We start from the raw sequence: 14290 nt of genomic DNA, 5'->3' as shown, positions 1-14290 counted from the left end.
TGTGTAACTCTTACTTTCAAATAAATAAATAAATCTTAAAAAAAAAGCCAATGTGAGATAACATGGATTAATATAGCCACCTCTATCCCTGTGGTCTGGGAGATGTGGGAAAGTAGAGTTGAATTACTTCATCTCAGCTTGGAGATCAACAGGAATGAAAGGACTCCTTCCTCTGAGAGAAGAAAATACTTTGTCTTGAGACATAAACATAATGTTGATGTAGCCAAGCAAGACTCCTGGTCTCCCTGTGCTTTTGGTTCCTCACCTATAAAACAGAAATGAGAGTTCTTACCCCAAAAGAGTATATGGAAGAATTAAATGACAGTATATTGCTAGAAGAGCTTAGAATAGCTCCTAACTAACAGTAACCTCTTAAGAAATTATTATTACTTGCCATTTATTTGTGCTTATGATAATATCAGTAGCATAATTCTATAGGAAGACACTTTGAATTGTTCTTGTTTTTCCAAGAACTGATGATGAGAGCCCAAAGATGTACTCAATTTTTTAAGCTCAGAAATTCACTTGAGTGGTTGCTGAAGGTTTTCTGTTATGGTTTAATTGTGACCCCCAAAAAGAGTATGTTGAAGTTTTAACTCTCAGTACCTCAGAAAGTGACCTGATTTAGAAATGGGCTCTTGACAGAAGTGATAAAATCATTTGGGTGGGCCCTATTCTGATATAACTGGTGTCTTTATAAAAGGAGAGAAATTTAGACAGAGTCAGGTGAACACAGAGAGGATACCATGTAAAGATGGAGGAGTGGAGTGATGCATCTGGAGCATTGGAATGATGCAGAAGCCAAGAGATACCGAACATTGCCAGGAACCAGGAAGAGTTAAGAAAGACCCTTCTCCTGTAGGTCGCAGATGGAGCGTGACCCTGCCAACACCCTGATTTTGGACACCTAGCCTCCAAAACAGCGAGATGATACACTTCTGTTGATCTGGGCCATTTTGCTGGGTACTTGTTTGCAACAACAGTCCTAGAAAACTAAGGTGCCAAATTTCCCCTCCTCCCTGCAGGAGGGTGTAAGCTGTCACTTCAGCCTAGCATAGGTAGGTGTGTGGCATTTGGATGGTTCTATTTTCTGAAGCAGAGGAACAGGAGAAAAAATAGCTGTGAAGGTTGTAGGTACCTACAGGAACCTTGTCCCCAGCTGTTAGTCTTTGAGACCTGGGCAGGATTGGCCAACCTGTTCCAGTACAGCCAGGGCTAGAACCAGGAATATCAAGAGAAAGCATGACTATATGGTCTCATAAAGGAGAACCATGGATCACCCCTGAAATTCACTGTGTAAGAGGTAGAGAAAGAGAGAATCTCACCACTTCCTGGAGGCCCAAACACTGGGGACTCCCTCCTGAGACTGGAAGTCTCAGGTTTACTGAGGATTGCTATAGTCAGGGGAGCAATACTTATCAAAGTACTTTGAAAACTCCTGCCAGTTAGGGGTTGGAGTAAAGATGTATCCAAATGACAACACAACCACCAGTGCCTAGAAGAATTGTTCAGAAATGAGTAGCTGTTTATTTTGGCTGGAAGTCTCTACAGACCCACCTAGACCAGAGATGTAGTCCAGAGAAATAAAAGTGTCCTCTGATAGAGTTTCCTATTTCAATACAATATAGCTCATAGCCGTCATTTCATATGCATCGTCTGTTATTCTGTGACACAACGATTTTAAAGTCTCTCTTGTGATCATTCTGTATTGAAGCTATATGTTTAAGTTTTGCCTATTGTTTTTCAGTCTTACTCAGGTGCCATCTCCAGGATTCCACCACACAAGTTCCTCAAAGCCTCTCTTATAACTACAGTCATGGGAGATACTGCAAACTACGATGTAGGGCAATTCTGTCATTGTGTGACTGTCACAGAGTGTACTCACACAAAACTAGATGATATCGCCACCTGCACATCTAGGCTGTATGGGACAACCTATTATGCTTAGCTTATAAACATGTACAGCATGGTACTGTAGGCAATTGTGACATAATGGTAAATATTTTTGTATCTCAACATTTCAGAACACACAAAAGTTATAGCAAAACTACAGTATAAAACATTAAAATGATATGCCTGTAGAGAACACTTACCATGAAGGAGCCTGCAGGACTACCAGTTACTCTGTGAATCAGTGAATGAGTGAGGAAGGCCAAGGGCATCATGGTGTACTGCCATAGACTTGATAAACACTACACATTTAAGCTACATTCCATGTATAATAATACAGTTTTCTTCAATAATTAATAAACTTTAGCTTACTGTAACTTTTTCACTCTAAAGGTTTTTTGTCCTTATTTTAACTTTTTGACTCTCATAGATTTAGTTTAAAACACAAACTCACTATGTACAGGTGTACAAGAATATTTTCTTTACATTTTACAAACTTTTTAAAAATTTTTTATATTTCTACTCTAAAATTTGTTGTTAAAAACTAGATATGGGGCCGGCGCCATGGCTCAATAGGCTAATCCTCCGCCTTGCGGTGCCGGGCACACGGGTTCTAGTCCCGGTTGGGGCACCGGATTCTGTCCCGGTTGCCCCTCTTCCAGGCCAGCTCTCTGCTATGGCCCAGGAGTGCAGTGGAGGATGGCCCAAGTGCTTGGGCCCTGCACCCGCATGGGAGACCAGGAGAAGTACCTGGCTCCTGGCTTTAGATCCACGCCATGCACCGGCCACGGCGGCCATTGGAGGGTGAACCAATGGCAAAGGAAGACCTTTCTCTCTGTCTTTCTCTCTCTCTCACTATCCACTCTGCCTGTCAAAAGTAAAAAAAAAAAAAAAAAAAAAAAAGATATGGGGCTGGCATTATGGCATGGCAGATATAGCTGCCACTTGCAACACCTGAATCCCGTATGGGCACCAGTTCGATTCTCAGCCGCTCTACTTCCAATCGAGCTCCCTGCTAATGGTCTAGGAAAGCAGTGGGTGATAGCCCAAGTGCCTGGACTCCTGCACTCATGTGGGAGACCCAGAAGAACTTCCTGGCTCCTGGATTCAGACCAGATCAGCTTTGGTTGTTGTGACCATCTGGGGAGTGAACCAGCAGATGGAAGCCATCTTTCTTTCACCACCCCCCTTCACAAAAGTAAATAAATCTGGGATTAAACATGACAATAGGTCTGATCTGATTTCATCATCATTTAAAAAATCATCTATTATTTTTCACTTTATGTTTCTGTGTGGTAGCAAACTGTTGAAATCTTTATTTAATGTATGCTAAACTGATCTTCTGTATATAAAGAGAATCGAAAATGAATCCTCATGTGAATGGAAGGGGAGAGGGAGTGGGAAAGGGGAGGGTTGCGGGTGGGAGGGACGTTATGGGGGGGAAGCCATTGTAATCCATAAGCTGTACTTTGGAAATTTATATTCATTAAATAAAAGTTAAAAAAAAACTAATACAAACAGTAGACTATACCTTCACAACATCAAGGTCATCAGTATCCATATCTTCCACCTCCACATGTCTTCCACTTAGCTAGACTAACTTATATCCTCCTGTCTCCTATCTTAAACTAATGAATGTATCATTTTATTACTTTATTCTGGTCTTTATAACTTAGAGCAGTATTGCCACTCCTACCTCTACTCTTTGTTGTTTTTAGCACTTATACAAATGGCTTCTGATCCTCTCTTAAATATCTTAAATATAAATTTAATTTTATCAAAATTTACAGGCATCTAATATATCTTCTATCATATTCAGATAATAAATTTTACATAATAAAATATATTTTGTTATAAATTCTCTTTATTTGCCATTTATAGTTAAGTTTTATATTAATTTCTTTTACAGGGGCCAGGTAGGCCAGCTTCCCAAAGTCTCTGGGCACACCCTACCCACACTGGCATGCACTCACCCTGTACGTGGGCCTCCTAGGCACACAGGAGGAAGTCACTTGGGGGGAGGAGCAACGAAGGAAGTTAAAGAGGTGATGGGTAAGGTGGTTGGTTTAACCTGTCTCTGCTTCTGCAAAAGCAAAAATAAAGCCACAAAGGGCAACAGGAAATGATCAACTTTCAGACAAAAATGCAAACCAAAGAGAAAAGAGGAGCAAAGGGAAAACAAGCCAAAGTAGTTACCCAAAAAAACTAAAGATTTGTCTGCAGAAGACAGAGAAACTAAACATGAGAAGAGCCCAGCCTCTGATGAAGCAGCAGGGAAAGAAGCCAAATCTGATAACTCTCACATACCACACTTTATCAGAAGTCCCCCCTCCCTCTGGCATCCAGGGGAACATTGTTATCAAATGTTTTATACATGCAAGTTTTTGTTATAATGCTAGAAACACTTTTAAGAAGGAAGGAATTCGACCTTGCTGTGTTTTTAAGTGAATGAGAGGTGTCATTTGCTGCTTGTTTTATTGGTGGTGGTGATGATACAACCAGAAAATAGTGAACTATTGAATTGCAAGTGGCTTTGACTGCCTTGGGTATGAGCTTTAGCATTCTGTAGGTGGGAGTAGTTTTTCTAGCCCACCACACAAAGCATACTAAATGGCAATTCAACAATTCACAGTTAGAATCACTCATTTCATTTCTTGAATATTTTAAATTACCTGTGTCCCCATGTTGGGTGTTCCAAAGAATTTCTTCCTAAAGAAAGAAGCCCTTTCCTGATAGCCACCATGTTGGATTTGGGGGCACCCTGTTCCCTCTTTGGGCATGGTAGGCCAGTTCTCCTAATTATTTTGTTAGTGTGCCATGAAAGACTGAAGTGTTGCGTATACAGTGTAAATGATATTAAGTTGGGGGATTTGTGAAATAGTATGTTAATATTTGATATTGGTACTCGACATCCTCTTAAGGAAAATTTGCCTCCGTATTTGAAGCTGGAAAGTCTCTGCAGTAACTGTTTTTAAAAAATACATAACATTTTAGATTTCTGTTCTCCGTGTTAAGAATGACGTACTAATTTGGCACTTGCTCACTTGGACTTACCCCTAATGGTAGAGCTAGAAACGTGCCAGGGGATTCCAATTCAATCCCATCAAGGTGGCATGTACAAATGCCATCTCACTAGTCAAAGTGATCAGTTTCAGTTCACAATTGATCATAATGAGAGGATTAAGAGTCAAAGGGATCACATAAGCAAGACTAGTGTCTCCTAATAATAACTGATAGAATGAAAAAGGAGAGAATGATCCAACATGGGAACCGGGATACACAGCAGACTCATAGAATGGCAGATGTCCTAAATAGCACTCTGGCCTCAAATCAGCCCTTAAGGCATTTGGATCTGGCTAAAAAGCCCATGAAAGTATCTCAGGCATGGAAAACCAAGACACTGTGGTTAAAAAAAAATGACCTAAATGAAAGATATCTGTGAGTCAGATCCCAGTGGAAAGAACAGGCCATCAAAGAAGGATGTACCTTTCTCTGAAGGGAGGAGGGAACTTCCACTTTGACTATGACCTTGTCTAAATAAGATCAGAGTTGGTGAACTCAAGAGGCTTCCATAGTTTTGGCAACTCATGACAAGAGCCTCGGATGATTACTGACATCATAAACAAGAGTGTCAATTGTTAAATCAACAACGGGAGTCACTGTGCACCTCTGTCCTTAATGTGTTGTACTATGTGAATTAACAATAAAACAACTACTCAAACAGTACTTTATACTTTGTGTATCTATGTGGGTGCAAACTGTTGAAATCTTGAAATCTTTACTTAGTATATACTAAGTTGATCTTCTGTATATAAAGATAATTGAAAATGAATCTTGATGAAGAATGGGATGGGAGAGGGAGTAGGAGATGGGATGGTTGCTAGCGGGAGGGAGGTTATGGGGGGAAAAGCTGCTATAATCCAAAAGTTGTACTTTGGAAATTTATAAAAGTTGAAAAAAATAAAACATAAAAAACAAATATATATGGCATTAGTTCCATATTAATTATGGGTATTGAATGATTTACAAATGTAGAACTAAATGGAGAAATAGTTTTGAAGCCCTTCATAAGCAAAGAATGAAAAGAGTTTTAGGATTTTAAAAAATTAAATAATATCAGTGTAAGGAACTTACACTTATTTAATCTTTTTGGGAAACAGTCTCCTGGAGACAAATAAGACTTTTTTCTTAGAGAGAGAGATTTTTCATCCACTGGTTCACTTCTCAAATGGCCACAACAGCCAGGTTTGGGCCAGGCCTAAGCCAGAAGCCAAGAACGCCATCCTAGTCGCCCACATGGGTGGAAGGGCCCCAAGCATTTGAGATATTTGCCGCTGCCTTCCCAGACGCCTTAGCAGGAAGCTGGAAGGGAAGCGCAGCAGCAGAGATTTGAACCAGCACTCTGATATGGGATGTTGGCGTCACAAGTGGCAGCTTAACCCACCGAGCCACACAGCCCCCACAGATAATCTATTTGATAACTCTCCTGGAAGACTGACTAACAAAGGAAGAGAGGAAACACAAAATATCAATATCAGAAATAAAAGAAGGGACATTATAGACGCTCCTAAAGATATTAGAGAGATAACAAGGTACTATTATGAGTCACCTTAAGCCAATAAATTCAACAATTTGAATGAAATGGACAGTTTGTTTCAAAAAATATACTCTCTAAAACTTATGTAAGAAACAGAAAACATGAAGAGCTCCATACTCATATCTGATATCTAAATAAATTGCACTTGTAATTTTTTGCTTGTTTGTTTTTATTTCTGCATTTAAAACCCTCCCAGAAAGAAAACTCCGAGTCAAAAGGCTTTACTAGAGCAAATTCTACCCAATACTTGTGAAACACCTAACACTAGTCTTAGTATATCTGATATAGGATTAGATTGATCAGATTCTTGAGCTGGAAATCATGCCCCACCCCGACCTGATCTCGCCTGTACACCCACCTGCCAATCAGACTACATAACCACTCCCCTTTTGGAAGGCCCATCCTGTTCGCCTGCTCGCTGCCTGTTTTGTGGCCACTCCCACCCGCAAGGCTCTGGTCTGTAGACTCCCGCACGTGGCCCTTGGTCTGCCCTCTGAGATTCTGGTATGGAATTTCCCTTTGAGTCTTCTCAGGCCCCTGTCCCTTACATTCCTGTGTATTTCTCTCTCTTCCCCAAATACATCCTGAACCTTAGCATGTTGCACCTGCTGGAACAAAGACAAAAAGCCTTAGCTCCATACTGACCTCTCACCCACACACAGCAAACAGGCCCTGTTTCTCTGCCTTGCTAACACAGCCCCACCTGGCCTTGACCGGTCCTGCCCAGCCTTGACCAGCTCCTGGATTGCTGAAGAGACCACTCTCGGAGGAGTCCAGCCATCAGCCTGAGCCCTCCCCATCCTCCCAAGCTCTCTGCCTCCAGCTCAGCAGCTCAGCCCCAGAGTCCAGCCTCGGTCTCAGCCCAAACCCCTCCCAGCTCACACGGTAATCTCGCAGGACCTTTAGAACTAGCCTGAGCTCTCCCTCTATCTCAGCCTTCCCACCACTTTGTACTGTATAAACCGCTAGTCTGTAAGGGAAGATGCTGTCTAGCTGCAATGTTTCACTGGCAACTCTCTGCCCTGCGTTCACCTGGGAATGAGCCCCTCCCAGGCTTTATTCTGAATAAGCATAGTCTGGCTTTGGCTCTATTCTCTGTCTCTTCTTTCCTGACAGTTTGTCTTATGTCTAAGCTTAGAATGCTTCTCTAAGCTTGAGACAAGAATGCAAAATATGAATTTTAGTGTATGCTACCTGAAAGCATATCCAGTTTCCTAAAGCCCTTTAAGTTTGGGCTGTATCTTTCTATTTTACCCTTTGACAAAATACACACACACACATACACACACACACACACACAGGAAGTGACCTTTGCACAACTTGTGAATGAATTTAACAGCATTTTAAAATGATTAAGATGCTAAGTTTTATGTTATGCATATTTTGCCAAAATAAAAAATGTATTTGAGGTTGAAAAGCAAGTATAGAGAATCAGCAGAGCTCAGAGAAGAGTTCACAGGGCTAGTGGAGGGCAGAGGGTCCTAGTCCTGCACTGACTAGCTGTGTGATGTAAGCAAGCCGCTGCCCACCAGGGAGTAATCCATGTGCAAAGTGAGAGGGGCCAACCAATCTCCAGGCTTTCTCCCAAAATCTACCACTCAAAAAATTTTTGTGTCACACAATGGGGATAAAAGACTCTACGTCCTAATATCACATTATTTTTTGACATGTTTAGAAATTATTTTTTTAGTTTCATGTACAGTGCTGATCCACTATGGCCTTATCTAAACTCGTTTTCTACCAAGTGTTATACTCACATGATACAAAGTGCTGGAGAGCAGTTCCGGACTCTGGAGGAAGTCATTCGCTTGGTTACACAATTCGCTTCATCCTTATGCAGACTCTCTGCTTCCCAGCAACAGGTGAGTTCTTGCAGAGCTGCTGGCTTCTGGGGAGTTCAGTGCAGCCAGACTCCCAGCTTTCAGGAGCCTCAGGAGCACCTGGACTCTCCAGAGACCATTGAGCACTTCATGATGGGAGCTTCTGGTGCATACGTAAAGAAGGAAGTCATGAACAGGAAGGAAGGCATTTTAAACGAGGACACCTTTGGGAGTAATGGGGCAAGAAAAAGCCCATCTGAGTTCTCTAGATCATGAACAGTTGAGCTTGCAATGTTAGCCAATAGTTGAGACTTAGTTTTCATGTAGCAAAACTGCATTCAATAACAAAATAAAGTCTATGTTGCACTGACCTGAATGGGTGTCTTCTCTTTTTAGTCTCATCTTTATGGCTGCTAATTGTCAGTCTCCGGTCCATTTAAAAACTATGGATGTGCATGTTGTTACTAGGCAGAGAACTTGAGGCCGTCATACCCATGTTAAAATGGCTCTTATTCTCATACAGAAAAATGTATTTTAAAAAAGTGTATGTTTTAAAAAACTGAATCCTGTTTAAATGTGTGCTTCATAACGTGTTTCTCTACTATTTCATGGGTAATTTGCAGAGTGTAATCTTTGCTTTTAAACCACTGCTCCCTTATTCAGCTTTTTGTTTAGAACACAGTTTTTCCACATAGCAAATAATTGTAAGATTCAGTTATCTGACAAATAAATGGTTAACCTACCTAACATATTGTACAAGTTATAAAGCATAATCCACTATTTGACTCTTTGTAAATAGTAATTTACTGAGGCTATATATTTTTTTCTTACTCATTCAGATCATTTACTAAGAGCAAAAGTCAGGCCATCTCATCTGTGTGATCCCGCAACATGAAAAGTCACATACATACTAAAGACTTCATAGTATTGAGAGCCTTTCAAACAATACAGAGCCATATATTATAAATTTAAAACACAAATGATCCCCCAAATTTGGCAGGAAACAGGTACAATAAGAGGAGGCATGGAATGGACGGTCACTTACTTTTCAATAAGGCAGCTACAAAACAGAGAAAGGAAAGATCCATACCCCAGAATACTCTGCTGAGCGTAGGACAGAGTGATGTTACAGGGATCCTGTGCAACCCTGTGTTGCTGGCAAATGTACTCAGCAGATGAAAGCAGCAACTGAGTGTAGACATTTCTGTCTCAAGAGGTCTCACCTGGCCTCAGGCAGGATTCTACCTCAAACAGCCACCTGCTTTACCCTTCCTAACCATGAAAGTGGGAACAGTCTATAGTAATGAGAGGAATAGGCAGCACCCTAATGCGCCATGCTTCCCCGGGCAGGATCTTGAGTTCACCTGTTGTTGGACTGCCTAGCTCAGCAGGAGGGCCAGGGGCCAGGGCCAGCTGAACCACACACTGGAGGTGAAAGTTTGACTCATCACACCTCAAGCCCATTTCATGAGAATTAAGATTCGACGACAACAAGATACCTCCCACTAGGACATGTGAACACGGGTCTTCTATTATAGGGTGGGTCTGTTTTACCTTACTACTAGTTTTGCGAAACAGCTGGTCCAGTCATTTCACTTGCCCTTAAGTTCTGCAGGTCAGTTCATAGTCCCTGAGAGCCACGGTGGCCTTGGCAACTTTTGCTCAGTTACAGATCTCTAGAATCTGAGGACAGATTACTTTCAACGGAACTGGTCTTTCCATGAGTCAGAATGAGCAGAATGCTGGACAGGTCACGTGGACTACAGGTTAGTCTGGCAATGCCATGTAGCCTCAAGCATATCTTGCATTGAATTTTGGCTTTTTCATCTTTAAAAATGGATTGAAAATTCAACTTTAAAAGACTTTCAGTGTGGCACTTCTCATACTGAGACATGGCTCCCCACCCCCCCATGTTCTTAGCCTTTGTCTTCTCAGTAAAAACAGTGTATGAAACTGCTACAGGAATCACAAGGAACACAGTGTTGGCAACCAGGGAAAGCAATGACATTATTTCACAATGTTCCAGGTGAAGTTTCCCCCAAGCAATGGCATGAGCATCAGTTTTTGTGGGGCAAGCACACAAATAAGGCCTCATTGTCTTGGGCGATTTTTTATTGTTTTGCTGGTGGAGTTTCCCGAGGCTATATTTTAATTTTGTCTCAACATTGAGTTTCTTGAATAATTTCTTATTATTTTGTTTCTTAGGAATTCTTGAAAACCTTTATCTTATTTTTGTACATGAAATAATTCTTAAAACTAATCAAGAATGTTACTGGAGAAATTGGAGGGTTCTTGTCTTTGCGCAAGAAAGAATTCAGGCATGAGACAGAGTAGTGGAAAATAAAAGTAGCAAAGTTTATTACGGAAGGGACATCCATAAGAACGAATGGGCACCTCTCCAGACAGAACCTGAGAGAGAGTGCAGTTGCTCAGACTGGGGGGGCAGGAAGGAGGAGCGAGGTTACATAGTTGAGTAGAGAGATTACACCTGGCCAGACCAGGCGGGCGGCTCAGCAGAGAGGCAGAGGGCTGAGCGTGCAGTCCGGTTGAGGCCGAGGGTTTTTAAGGAGATGGGTCTTGTTTCCCCACCTCTGCTCCTCTTGGAACAAAGGGCTTTTAGGATGTACATAGAAAAACTTCTATCTGAGTTTTCCCCTGAAGGTATCAGATAGGAGGAAGCCTAGCTGGGGCCATCCTGAGTTTAGAGGAAGGGTAAGCAAGACCCCCTGGAGAATGGGGATCAGGGAGCAGGGTGTTTGAAATGCAGATTCTGGGCTGCATCTGGGAGATTGTGGAATATTTGTCAGGCAGAAGGGGCGGGGACCCCCACCTGGCAGGTTATCAGGTAGAAGTGGGCAGGGCAGGATGCGAAGGCCGGCTGCCCCTGAAACATTGTCAGGATGACTCTGAGATGCAGATGCATATGCTGGACATAGATGTCTTCTCTTTAGGCCTTTATGTCACACACACATAAGCTCATAACTGACTTCCTACCTAACAAGAAGAAGCTGCAGCATTCTGAGAGACTTTAAATACTTTTTTCTTTACTGTCCTTCAGGTATAGACTATCAAAGCAATTCAAAGGTAAACTTCTGGGGCCAGTGTTGTGGTGCATCGGGTTAAACCACCAATGCTGGCATCCTATATCAGAGTGCTGATTTGAGAGCCAGCTACTCCACTTCCCATGCAGCTTCCTGCAAACATGCCAGGGAAGGCAGCAGAAGATGGCCCAAGGATACGGGCTCTGTCACCTATGTGGAAGACAGGGATGGAGTTTGTGCCACTTGGCTTCAGTCTGGTCCAGACCATGGAAGATCACTCTCTCTCTTTTTTTCTCTCTCCCTCAGTCTCTGTGGTTCTACCTTTCAAATAAATAAATAAAATTTAAACAAACAAATGAAAGAAGCCAGATTAGTCTTCTCTATTACCTTCTCTCACCCTCAAGGGAAGATTTCCTCGTCTATTCTCTAGGGCAAGAGAGTTAGCACTTTTTAGCACAGCGTATGAAAGAAACACCATAATACAGCATTGGAAATCTGAGTCTAAGAAGATGAGGTGTCCCAGCTCAACAAGGGGCAAAAAAAATTAAAAATAAGGCAGGAAAGACAGTGAATTCCTCCTTCCTCTGTGTTTGGTTCTATTCAGACAGTCAGTGGACTGGAACATGTTTATCCACATTGGGGAAGGCAACCTGCTTTGCTGAGTCCACCAATTCAAATGCTAATCTCACCCAGAATCATCCACATAGACAAATCCAAATAAGCAGACACATAAAATTAAGTATCACAAATGAGAGCAACATAAACAAACGCGTCTGGAAGTGGGCATTCAGCCAAGATGCCCATATGCCACGTTGGAGCACCTGGTTTTCGTTCCTGAGTCTGGCTCCTAACTAGCTTCCCACTGGTGTAGACCCTGGGAGGAAGTGGTGATGGCTCAAGTAATGGGGTTCCTACAATCCATGTGGGAGACCTGGATTGCATTCTTGACTCCTGGTTCCTTCCTCAGACCAATCAGGCCATTGGCCATTGTGGGCATTTGAGAAATAAATCAGCATATAGGATCTCTCTCTCTCTCTCTCTTCCTCTCCCTCTCTCTCTCATCTCTCTCTCCTCCCTCCCCACTCTATTTCAAATAAATTACTAAAAAAAATAGGGGCTGGCATTGTGGTGCAGCATGTTAAGCCACAGCAGGCAATGCTGGCATCACAGATGGGCACTAATTCCAGTCTTGGTTGCTTGCTCCACTTCTGATCCAGCTCCCTGCTAATGTGCCTGGGAAGGCAGCAGAAGATGGCCCAAGTGCTTGGGCCCCTGCTGCCTACATGAGAGACTCAGATGAAGCTCCTGACTCCTGGCTTTGCCTGGCCCAGCCCTGGCCTTTATGGCCATGTGAGGAGTGAATCAACAGATATAAACTCTTTCTCTATCTCACCCTCTCTCTCTCTCTGAAATCCTACCTTTCAAATAAATAAGTCTTTATTTAAAATAAAAAAGAATAGACAGAAAAACTATAAAGAATAAAAATTACAAGTGATACTACCCTGTCAGACATCATAGTCACTACAAAGTCTCTATAGTTAAATAACACATGAATAGATAAATCAGCCAATTGAATAGAAGAGAAAGACCATAATTAGACTCAAATGCCTATAGATATTTAACATAACATGTGGTCACTGTTGTGATACAGTGGGTTAAGCTTCTACTGCAACACCACCATTCCATATCAGAGCTTATGTCCCAGATGTTCTGCTTCTAATCTAGCTCCCTGCTAATGTACCTGGGAAAGGAGGATCAGATGACCCAAGAGCTTGGGCCACTGCCATCCATATACAAGAATTGGATGGAGTTCCAGGCTCCTGGCTTCAGGCTGGCCCAAGCCTGACCATTGAAGCCACTGGGGAAGTTAACCAGCAGATGGAAGACCTCTTTCTCTCAGTCTCTCCCCCTCTCTCTGTTACTCTACCTTTCACATATAAAAGAACATCTTCTAGAAAAAAGAAATTCAACATTTGACAAAAATAGCATTTCAGACTACTGAAGATGGACTGTCTTAATTGTTCTGGGTCAACTCAGAAGCTTTTTGGAAAAGTATAAAATTAAAACAACCTCTCACACTATTCATAAGAATAAACCCTAAACTATTAGAAATAAAAAGTGTAGAAAGTTAAAGCCATACAAATACCAGAAAAAATACAGGTGAAGTCCTGCACAAATTTGGTATCAGTAAAGGGTTTCTAACAATGGCTCAAAACACTTAGGTAATTAAAGAAAAGATTGATTATTTTACTACATAAAATGTTTTTAAAATTTCAAGACAAAAAGTATAAACAAAGTCAAAATAATACTAAACTTGGAGAAGCTATACATAGACAAAAATTAATGTACATTCTTTTTTGTTTTTTTAAGATTATTTATTTATTTGAAAGTCAGAGTTACACAGAGAGAGAAGGAGAGGCAGAGAGAGAGAGAGAGAAAGAGGGAGAGAGAAAGAGAGGTCTTCCATCTGCTGGTTCACTCCCCAATTGGCCACAACAGCCGGAGCCGTGCCCATCCGAAGCCAGGAGCTTCCTCCAGGTCTCCCACAAGGGTGCAGGGGCTCAAGGACTTGGGCCATCCTCTACTGCCTTCCCAGGCCACAGCAGAGAACTGGATTGGAAGTGGAACAGCCAAGACTCGAATCGTCACCCATATGGGATGCCAGTACTGCAGGCAACGGCTTTACCCGCTACGCCACAGCGCTGGCCCCTGTACATTCTTAGTATATTTATATAAGGAATTCTATAAGAGAGACAAGTGCCCAGAAATTTGACAGAAAACTGGGAAAACATGAACTTTGGCTCCAACTTTTCATCCCTATAACTTTCAGTATCCTGGGCTGGTGATGTGGTGTAGTGGTTAAAGCCGCCGCCTGCAGGGCCAGCATCCCATATGGGCGCCAGTTCAAGTCCTGGCTGCTCCACTTCCAATCCAGCTCTCTG

General features: G+C 42.1%; 1 long non-coding RNA gene across 1 annotated transcript in view; it reads right to left on the bottom strand.

Annotated features, from left to right (window-relative positions):
- LOC149128297 (uncharacterized) overlaps positions 1-14290 on the bottom strand; it is a 134320-nt gene that overhangs the window by 52741 nt on the left and 67289 nt on the right. The gene's annotated exons all lie outside the window — the stretch shown is intronic.

This window comes from Oryctolagus cuniculus, chromosome 1, assembly GCF_051225735.1.
Source record: "Oryctolagus cuniculus isolate XC-2025 breed Fujian yellow rabbit chromosome 1, ASM5122573v1, whole genome shotgun sequence".
Lineage (NCBI taxonomy): Eukaryota > Metazoa > Chordata > Mammalia > Lagomorpha > Leporidae > Oryctolagus > Oryctolagus cuniculus.
This window is presented reverse-complemented; position numbering and strand designations above follow the sequence as displayed.